This window comes from Rattus norvegicus, chromosome 1 (assembly GCF_021556685.1).
Source record: "Rattus norvegicus strain SHRSP/BbbUtx chromosome 1, alternate assembly SHRSP_T2T, whole genome shotgun sequence".
Taxonomy (NCBI): Eukaryota; Metazoa; Chordata; class Mammalia; order Rodentia; family Muridae; genus Rattus; species Rattus norvegicus.
The window spans coordinates 92,055,616-92,066,035 of record NC_141534.1 but is presented as its reverse complement, the minus strand read 5'-3'; positions in this window follow the sequence as shown (position 1 = coordinate 92,066,035).

The following is a 10,420-nucleotide window of genomic DNA, read 5'->3' as shown; positions in this document are numbered from 1 at the left end:
TTAATCCATGAGCCATCTCTCAGCCCCTACAGTGAGCATCTTTTTCTGCCTGCTACATTGTTTTCTCTTTGGAACCTTTCCCTTAAAGTGGATATACAGATACATTGTCACCAACGCTGCCATTCCCTGCTTCTTTCTCACCAGTTCTTGCTATTGTTAGATGTGTTCATTTGCTCATCTGTTGGGTGTGTAGTGGGATCATTCTGACTTACTTTTCTTCTCTCCTGTGACTAATTTCTGCTCTTCTAAGAAAATATTTTGCATTATTTAAGGTGTGTGTGTGTGTGTGTGTGTGTGTGTGTGTGTGTGTGTGTGTGTACATGTGTTTGGAGGCCAGAAAAGGACATTGAATTCCCTAGATCTAGAGTCTCAGGAGTTTGTGACCTACCCAAGTGGCTCCTGGGAACAAGACTCTGGTCCTCTGCAAGAACAGCCTCAAAAGACAAGAGCTTAGCTGTTGAGCCATCTTTCCAGCCTCCTCCTTTCCTGATAGGGTTTTGTTCTGTAGTCCAGGCTGGCCTGCTATCATTGTCTGCCTGCCTTAGTTTTACCCAGTACGGGGATTACAAGTGTGCTACCATGCCCAGCTGGTTTCTGCCTGTCCTTTTTCAGGGGGAGTAGGTAGGGCGCAGCAGTCTGAGTCTTATGTAGCCCAGACTGGCCCTGAAGTCCAGCCCTTCTTCCATTTCTTGACTGCTCAACTTGTGTGTGTGTGTGTGTGTGTGTGTGTGTGTGTGTGTGTGTGTGCCACTATTGCCTGGTTTAATTTCTACTTACTCTTTAATTAAAGTATATTTTGGGGGAGGGGAAGGAGAGGGAGAGACGGAGAGAGAGAGACAGAGAGGGTCTGTTTTATATTTGGTCACGTGTGCACAGTGCACTTGAGAAGACCAGAGGACAACTTTGAGGAGTCTGTTCTCTCTACCTATAATGTAGGTGCCTGGCATTGTACTCAGAGTTAACACACTTGTCTGGTAAGCACGAAGCCATCTCACCAACCAGGTTTCTGCTTGTGCTTGAGTCGAGAGTGTGAGGGAGTGAAGTGGGCAGAGCAGGCATACATCCCACACTCCCCTCCACCCCAGCCTGTGCACCCTGCTGCACACTCGACCGCCCTGTGATGACCTATTTTTCTTGTTACACAGCGTCACATTCTCTTTCCCCCTCATCTGTTGACTAGCCTCTGTCTCACCTCAGCCATCCACTCCCTGGACCACACCTTGGACTGAGTCATTCATTACCTGGAAGTGTACAACAGACAAAGGGACATTTCCTGCATACTTACACCGTGTGCCAGGCACTGTGCCAAGGGCTTTGCGTGCATTTATCCCTCACACAAACCTGCAAGGCTGGCATTAATTCCCTCATCATTTAAGCTGTATGAGACACACACAGGCGAGGCCACTTGTCTGAATGACACAGTGAAGTGACAAGCAGGATTGTCCGAGTGCCAAATTTAAATTCTTAGGGGCGTGAATGTCGCTTGCTGATAGAATGCTTGCTGAGTGTGTCCAAGGACCCAGGGCCACATAGATATTCTGGGGTTTGGGACTGGACTTTGGTCTCAGCGTTGAGAATACTGACTACTCTCCCAGAGGACACAGATTCGAGCCTTATCACACACAAGGCAGTTCATGACTGTCACTTTGATTTCAAGGGTGGCCAGCCTCTGTAGGAATCAGGTATACATGTGGTTTACATGTAGACAAAACACCCATGTACATACAGTAAAAAAAACTTTCAAAAATTTAAAAGATTTAAAAAAATATTTGGTTTTCTTCCTCCTGTTCTTCCTCCTCTTCATCTTCTTTTCTTCCTCTTTTTTCTCTTCTTCCTCCTCCTCTTCTTCCTCCTCCTTCTTCCTCTCTCCCTCTCTCTCTCTCTCTTTCTCTTTTGAGATAGGTTTTTTTCTGTGTAGCCCTGGCTGACCTGAAACTCACTCTGTAGACCAGGCTGGCCTCAAATTTAGAGACCCACCTGCCTCTGCCTACTGAGTGCTAGAACTAAAGGCTCAGTGCCACCACTGCCCAGCTATTTTCTTAATATTTAATATTTAATTTTTATTTTATGTATGTGTGTATGCCTGAGTGTATGTGAGGGCACCACATATGTGCAGAAGTCCACAGAGTTCAGAAGGGGCCTCTGGCATTGGTTCCCCTAGAACTGTAGTTCTGGATAGTTTCGAGCTGTCATGAGGTGCTGACACCAAGCAGAAAGTACTCTAACTGCTGAACCATCGTTCCAGTCCCTAAAATTTAAAAGTCACATTTGTTTGTGCGTGTGTGTGTGTTGCATTGTGTGGATGTGTATATGAATGCCACAGTGTACATGTAGAAGTCTATAGACAACTTGTAAAAGTTCACTCACTCCTGCCGTGCGCGCGTGTGTGTGTGTGTGTGTGTGTGTGTGTGTGTGTGTGTGTCCTGGAAATCAAACTTAGGTAATTGGACTTGTCAGCAAGCACCTGCCAAGCCTTCTCACCGACCCCAAATTCCTGAGTTTGATCCCAATGCTATACAGTCTAACATGTCTTCCAACTTCAATATCCCAATCTCTGATCCTAGCATCTGCCATCTCCACTTGACAGGTCTTCCTAGATGTCACATCTGTGACAGTTCCTCTCATGATCCTTCTGTTGTGTACCAGTGGGCCAGATCCCTCTGGCTTCTCTCCCCCACACAGCTACCGTCTTCTGGCAAACCTTTTGATCTCTCTCACTAACCCTCTGTATAGTCAGAACCCCAGCAACAGAAGGGACCACAGCTGGACTTGACTTGCAAAGATAATTTAATGAAGGAACTGTTGACAGAGGTGCGGACATGGTTGAGGGAACCTGGAGGGAGGGTAGGACCACAGGAAACTGACCACACTGCCCTTAAGTCTGACTGGCAGGACGGTGCATGAAATGCTATCACTGGAACCCATGAGCCTGCCTGGAGGAGGTGGGGCTGTGGAAGGCACCACACAGTTACCATCAGAGCCGAGGGACTGAGCAGAGCTGGGAGTAGGAGGGATGCTTGAAAATCACACTCTTCCTGCTTTAAGGCCTTGCTGGCGCTTCTCAAGGAAAACCTAATTGGATGCTAAGATGGAAATGTTAGAGGGGTGGCGCCAGGCTTCTTGGGCAGTGAGGCAGGAGGCTTGAGAAGTCAAAGCCTGTCTGCACTACATGATGAAACCTTGTCTCAAAATAGAAGCAAGGGGCTGGGAGACAGTTGTCTGTAAAGTGCTTGGCATACAAGCTCCTCGAGACCTTAGCATCGTGTCAAAAGCGGGAGACTTGTTTGCAATCCCAGTTTCTGGAGAGGCAGAGATTGGTAGATCCCAGGACTTGCTGGTTAGTCAGTCTAGCCAAGCAGACGAGCTCCAGATTCAGTGAGAGACCTCGGCTTTAAAATGCCGTGAGGGCTGGAGAGATGGCTCAGTAGATAAAAGCACTGACTGTGCTTCCAGAGGTCCTGAATTCAAATCCCAGCAACCACATGGTGGCTCAGAACCATCTGTAATGAGATCTGATGCCCTCTTCTGGTGTGTCTGAAGACAGCGACAGTGTACTTATATATAATAAATAAACAAATCTTAAAAAACAAAAACAAAAAACCCCAAAATGCTGTGAAGAGTGATTGACGAACCCTCCAAAGTCAACTTCCAGTGGGTGTGCACACACAAATTACAAAGTGTAAGGAAGACTGGGATATGAGGGGCTGGGGGTGTGGCTCAGTGGTAGAGCCCCTGCCTAGAATCCCCCAGTGAGGGGCTGGGGGCGTGGCTCAGTGGTAGAGCCCTGCCTAGAATCCCCCAGTGAGGGGCTGGGGGCGTGGCTCAGTGGTAGAGCCCTGCCTAGAATCCCCCAGTGAGGGGCTGGGGGCGTGGCTCAGTGGTAGAGCCCCTGCCTAGAATCCCCTAGTGAGGGGCTGAGGGGGCATGGCTCAGTGGTAGAGCCCCTGCCTAGAATATCCCAGTTGCTGGGGGTGTGGCTCAGCAACAGAGCACTTGTATAGAATATGAAAATTCAATCTCCATTACCATGAAATGGGTAAGGGCTGAAAAGATGGCCGAGCAGTTAAAGGACCAGGCTGCTCTTCCAGAGGACACAGCTTCAGTTCTCAGCACAGGAAGCTGTGCCTCACAACCATCTACAGTTTAGTTCCAGGGGCTCAAACACCTTCTGACTTCTACAGGCATGCCTGTAGCACACGGACGCACATGGGGGCAAAACACTCATGCACATATATTTAAAACCTCATTTTAAAAAACAAGTCAAGGGAGCCCATAAGATGCTATCCATGGGGTTGGGGATTTAGCTCAGTGGTAGAGCGCTTGCCTAGCAAGCGCAAGGCCCTGGGTTTGGTCCCCAGCTCCGGAAAAAAAAAAAAAAAAAAAAGATGCTATCCATATGATGCTACCCACATGGATTGGAGGTTGGCCCATGGTGAGACCCTGAGGAGGGGGGTTGGGGAAATGGAAATGACCAGTTCATGCTCCCTCATTCCCACAGCTTTCTGCCTCACTTAGCAGCACGGACAGGTCCTCTGGTCCAGGGAGTAAAATAAACGGAAGCAAATGTTTACTTGAACTTCTTTTTTTTTTTTTTTTTTTTTCTTTTCTTTTTTTCGGAGCTGGGGACCGAAACCAGGGCCTTGCGGTTGCTGGGCAAGCGCTCTACCACTGAGCCAAATCCCCAACCCCTTACTTGAACTTCTTAGCCACCCCTCTCGTCACTTTTCTGCCTTGGTCATTCCTGCCCCACTATTTTAGTCCTAACAAATGAAGTCCAGACAGTTCAGTCAGACTCCTTCAGCTTCCTAAGGACTTCAGCCCAAAAGGTGTCCACATCTCCTCTTCTTCAGCTCCAGGACTCTGCTCAGGCCCGGAGCCTTCCTCTTCCCACCACTAGAATCCGGGATTCTATTTTTCCTCCCTCCTCTTTCAGAATCCCTCCCTCTTCTCTCTCCTCAGTGGGTAAAGGTGTGCAAATTTCTACCATCTTAAAAACCACAGTCAACTGGGAATGTAGCTTTGCAACAAAGAAACCCCAAAGCTTGCAACAACAAACAAACAAACAACAACAAAAACAAGAGAAATAAAAGCTCCAGACACTTGGGCTTCCCCAACCCCTACCCACCCCTCATCCGTTCTCCTAGCTGTCCTGTTCTCCTAGCTGTCCCGTTCTCCTAGCTGTCATACTTTGCCTTCATCCCAAGCTTTTTTTTTTTTTTTTTTTTGTAACAAAGTTTCTTTGAGTGGCCCTGGCTCTCCTGGCACTTGCTCTGTAGACCAGGCTGGCCTGGAACTCACAGAGATCCACCTGCCTCTGTCTCCCGCTGAGATTAAAGGTGAATGTCACCACACCTAGCTCCCAAAGTCTTTAAAATATTTTTTTTCTTTATTAGTTTGGGGTGGAGAGAAGCAGGATGTGCCATAGGGCACCTGTGGAGGTCAGGGGACAACTGGAACGAATCTGTTCTTCTGCACAATTTGTGGGTTCTAGGATGGGAGCTCACACTGTCAGGCTGTCAGGCTTGGATGGCAAGCTCTCAGCTAGGTGTATGCCTCACCCTTAATTCTTTTTAAAAATTATTTGTTTATTTATTTTACATACATGAGTACTCTGTCTTCACACACACCAGAAGAGGGAATCAGATCCCATTACAGATGGTTGTGAGCCACCATGTGGTTGCTGGGATTTGAACTTGAGAGCTTTGGAAGAGCAGTCAGCACTCTTCACTGCTGAGCCATCTCTCCAGCCTCTCATCCCTAATTCTTAAAAGAACATGTATGATATATGGCTATATGTGATATATATGTATGGTACGGCTCTTGGGCTACAGGCCATAGAGACTGACTCCTGCTAAACAAACAAAAACAAACAAATATTTCTGTGCTGGCTAGTTTTATCTCAACCTGACAAGCTGGAGTCATCTGAGAGGAGGGAGCCTCAATTAAGAAAATGTTTCTATAAGATTGGGCTGTAGGCAGGCCTGTATGGATAGGGTATTTTCTTATTAGTGATTAATGGGGGAGGGCTCAGCCCATTGTGGGCGGGGCCATCCCTGAGTTGGTGGTCCTGGGTTCTGTAAGAGAACAGACCGAACAAACCATGACGAGCAAGCCAGTAAGCAGCATTTCCCCAATGGCCTCTGCACTGGCTCCTTCTTCCAGGTTCCCTCCCTGTGTGAGTCCCTGCCCTGACTTCCTGTGATGATGAACAGTGATGTGGCAGTGTAAGCCGAATAAACACTACTCGCTTTCGGTCATGGTGTTTCAAGGCAGCAAGAGTAACCCTGACTAAGACATTATCTATTAGATAAAATGAGAATGGTACCCAGGAAGCAGACTGCAGGGAAGGCTGGATGGAGGCCAGGTAGATCAAAGAGGAATGGCAGTCCCCTTAGGGTCGTCACTGCAGCATGAATCAGCTTCAGCCAGGTTCGGGCCTTCTGTCACGCAAGCTCAAGATTCAAATTCCAGGGAGAGGCTCTGATTGGTGCAATTCGAGTCATGTGGTCTCCCCTTCCAGGGAGAGGCTCTGATTGGTGCAACTCGAGTCATGTGGTCTCCCCTTGGCCTGTAGATGGCTTGGGTTCCTTGATGGACAGTCTCATGGAAATGGCTTTCAGTGGCCCTTGGTGGTGACTTAAGGGAGAAGCCGGGGAGCTGTGATCAACGAGCGAGCCGAGCTGGAAAGGGAGAAACAATGGATGTCTTGGACAGCCCATATCTCCTCACCGCCCGGTCCTCCACCTCCCTACGGCTCAATGTGAGACATCCAATGACCCCATGCTCGATTTAGCCTTTAATTCTCCCCACCAATCCTCTCTCTCGAAATATTTCCTTCCTTGGCTTTTGTATAAGGAACCAACCCAAAAGTCTCATTTCAACCTCACAAACACCATCTCCTAGTGCCTATGGGTCAGGAATCCAGAAACAGCTTGACTGAGAGGTTGTCATTTCTTCCAAAGCCTTTAGGTGCTGGGCAGTTCCACAGATCTGTGACTAATGGGAGGGGAAAGAGGGCACACACACAGTCCCACTTACACCTCGAAATAAATATACTATTATTTTTAAAAAGAGCGTGGCCTTGGTTTGCAGGTGTGTGTGTGTGTGTGTGTGTGTGTGTGTGTGTGTGTGTGTGTGTGTGTTGGGAACACAGACATTCACATGGAAGTCAGGACAACTTGCAGAAACGGGTTCCCTCCTTTCACCGTATGAATCCTAGGGATTGAGCTCTGGTTGTCAGAGTTAGTGACAAGCACCTTTATTCGCTGGGCCATCTCACCAGCCCATCTTGCTTTCCCTGTCCCTTTTCTTTCTTTCTTTCTTTCTTTCTTTCTTTCTTTCTTTCTTTCTTTCTTTCTTTTTTTTCCCCACGTGGAAAGGTTTAACGAGAGAAGAAGAGTAGAGGAGGAGAGGAATAAAGGCTGGCCATGACCACGTGGGGGGAAAGGGAGAGGGACAAAGGGGAAGAGGGCAAGAGACCAGACAAGAGAAGAGCAAAGAGCTCCCTGTCCCTTCTTTTGTCTCTCCTTTTTTCCCTCTTCCTTCCTTCGGGAGGGGCTTGCTCTGCCGTCCTGAATGGCTGTGAACTTTTCATTATTCTACTTCAACGCCCGCCCCCTCTGCCCCGAGTGCTAGACTATAGGGTACGACCACACCCATCTCCCATAATCAGCCTGCCTCCCTCTCTCCTCTTCCCTTTCCTCCCTCTCCTCCTCCACCAGGGTCTGATGTCTCCCAGGTTAGCCTAGGTCCCCATATATAGCTGAGGATGACCTTCCTGTCTCTACCTCCCAAGTGCTGAGATGACAGGCGTGTGCTACCACACCCGGTTTCTAGGGAGATCAAACCCAGGGAGGGTGTTGTGCAAGCTAGGGAGGCTCTGACAATTGAACCACATCCTCGGCAGGCCCCTATTTCTCTTTTTAGATCTATGTTTTCATTATGCACACGAGGAGTTTGCTTGCATGTATGCATGTGCCTTGTGTGAATGCGTGGTGTCTGTGGAGGCCAGAAGAGGGTGTTGGGTCCCCTTGAACTTGTCATAGGTAATTGTAAGCCACTATGTGCATATAGCAAATGCTTTTAACACTGAGCCATCCTCTAGGCCCACGATCTACACACTTTCTCTCTCTTTTTTTTTTTCTTTTCTTTTTTTCGGAGCTGGGGACCGAACCCAGGGCCTTGCACTTGCTAGGCAAGCACTCTACCACTGAGCTAAATCCCCAACCCCACACTTTCTCTTGAAAGACATCATCAACTTACAGGATTTCACCTATTAACTTTATGCTTCTTACCGTTTCTTGAGACAGGGAAGCGGTTCTCAACCTTTCTAATGCTGGGACCCTTTATTTATTTATTTATTTATTTTAAATTTTCTATTTTTCAGAGCTGGGACGGAACCCAGGGCCTTGCACTTGCTAGGCAAGCGCTCTACCACTGAGCTAAATCCCAACCCCTCTGGGACCCTTTAATACAGTTCCTCATGCTGTGGTGACCCCCAACCATAACATTATTTCATTGATACTTTGTAATTGTAATTTTGCTACTGTTATGAATTAAGGTATGCATTGCATATACCTGTGTTTTCTGTGGTTCTTGACACTGGCAATGGCCACTGCATACAGGAAACGGATCTTTCTTACCTAAGCTTCCCTGAACTAGGTCCTACAGGGTTCCAGGCCTGATAATACAGGCCTGTAATCCAAGCTACCTGACAAGGTGACACGGGAAGATTGCAAGTTCAAGGACTGCCTGGCCTACAGAGTGAGTTCAAGACCAGCCTGGGAGATTCAGTGAGACTCTGCCTTAAAATAAGTAAAACGAGGGCTGGGGGTGTGGTTCAGTGGTGGAGCCCCTGCCTAGAATCCCCCAGTGAGGAGCTGGGGGCGTGGCTCAGTGGTAGAGCCCCCAGTTCAGAATGTGTGGGTTCTTAGACTCAATCACTGATACCAGTGCTCAGTGGTTAAGAGCACCGACTGCTCTTCCAGAGGTCCTGAGTTCAAATCCCAGCAACCACATGGTGGCTCACAACCATCTGTAATGGGATCCGATGCCCTCTTCTGGTGTGTCTGATGACAGTGACAGTGTGCTCACATACATGAAATAAATAAGTGAATCTTTTTTTTTTTTTTTTGGTTCTTTTTTTTCGGAGCTGGGGACCGAACCCAGGGCCTTGCGCTTCCTAGGTAAGCGCTCTACCACTGAGCTAAATCCCCAGCCCCGTGAATCTTTAAAAGAGGAATACAAGACTAAACTTCAGAGACTCCCCTCCGTGTCGTCTAATATCCAATGATATTTAATGTTTGAGCCCCAAGCAGTCTCTTCAGCACCTTTCTCTTACAGTTAGGCTTCAGGAACCCTGCGGAAGGCACAGAAACAACTGATCCTCGCAGGAATGCTGTCCACGATGCTCTCTCTAATGTCAACGCTTTTCTCCTCATTGCTGGAAGACTTTTTCCCTTTTAAAACTCAAGGAAAACCTACTGGGCAGTGGTGGTGCCCTCAGGAGGCAGAGGCAGGTGGATCTCTGAGTTCAAGGCCAGCCTGGTCTACAGAGTTGGTTTCAAGACAGCCAGGGCTACACAGAGAAACTCTGTCTTGAAAAAAAAAAAAACCAACCTAATCCAAACCAAAAAACCTCAAGGAAATTCTCCAGGCCAGTTTTGTGTGCCAGAAGACTCTATTGCTGTAACTGAAGAAAAAACAATTTACATATTGTGTGTGTGTGTGTGTGTGTGTGTGCGCGCGCGCGAGCATATTTATAGGTGTGTGAGTATGTCACTGTGCATGTGTGGAAGTTAGAGGACGCCTCATGAAACTCGGTTGTCTCCTTCCATCACGAGGGTCCTGGTGATCAGATCATTGTGTTTGGAGACAAGTTCCTTTATCTGCTGAGACATCTTGCCAACTCTGCTGTTGGGAATTTTGTATGCATTTTCCTCTCTTACTGGACTGTAAAACCTTGACAGCAAGAAGCAGAGGTTGGCTCTCACAGGTTGCTCTCTAACTGCCATATTCTTGCTGCCTAATAAATAAAAAAAATAATAAACATAAAATATAAATAAATATAACATAGACACGCCTTTTGAAAAAGGAATGATCTTCCTGAAGCCCCCTGAAGGTGTGAAGGTGTTCACACCCACCTGGCCCTCCTTTTCCCTTTTCATTGTTATCATTTTGTTTTGTTTGAGACGGGGGTCTCACTGTGTTGCTTTGGCTGGCCTGAAACTGGCTAAGTAGATCAGGCTGTCCTTGAACTCACGAAACTCTGCCTGTTTCCCAAGTGCAGGGACTAAAGGCAAAGGCGATATTCATTCTCACCTCTATGTTTGAGATATTCTCATGGAAGTGCCCAGGCAAGCTTTGTATTTCCAGTCTCTTGCCTCATCCTCCTGGGATTACAGGCCTGAGCCACCGTGCT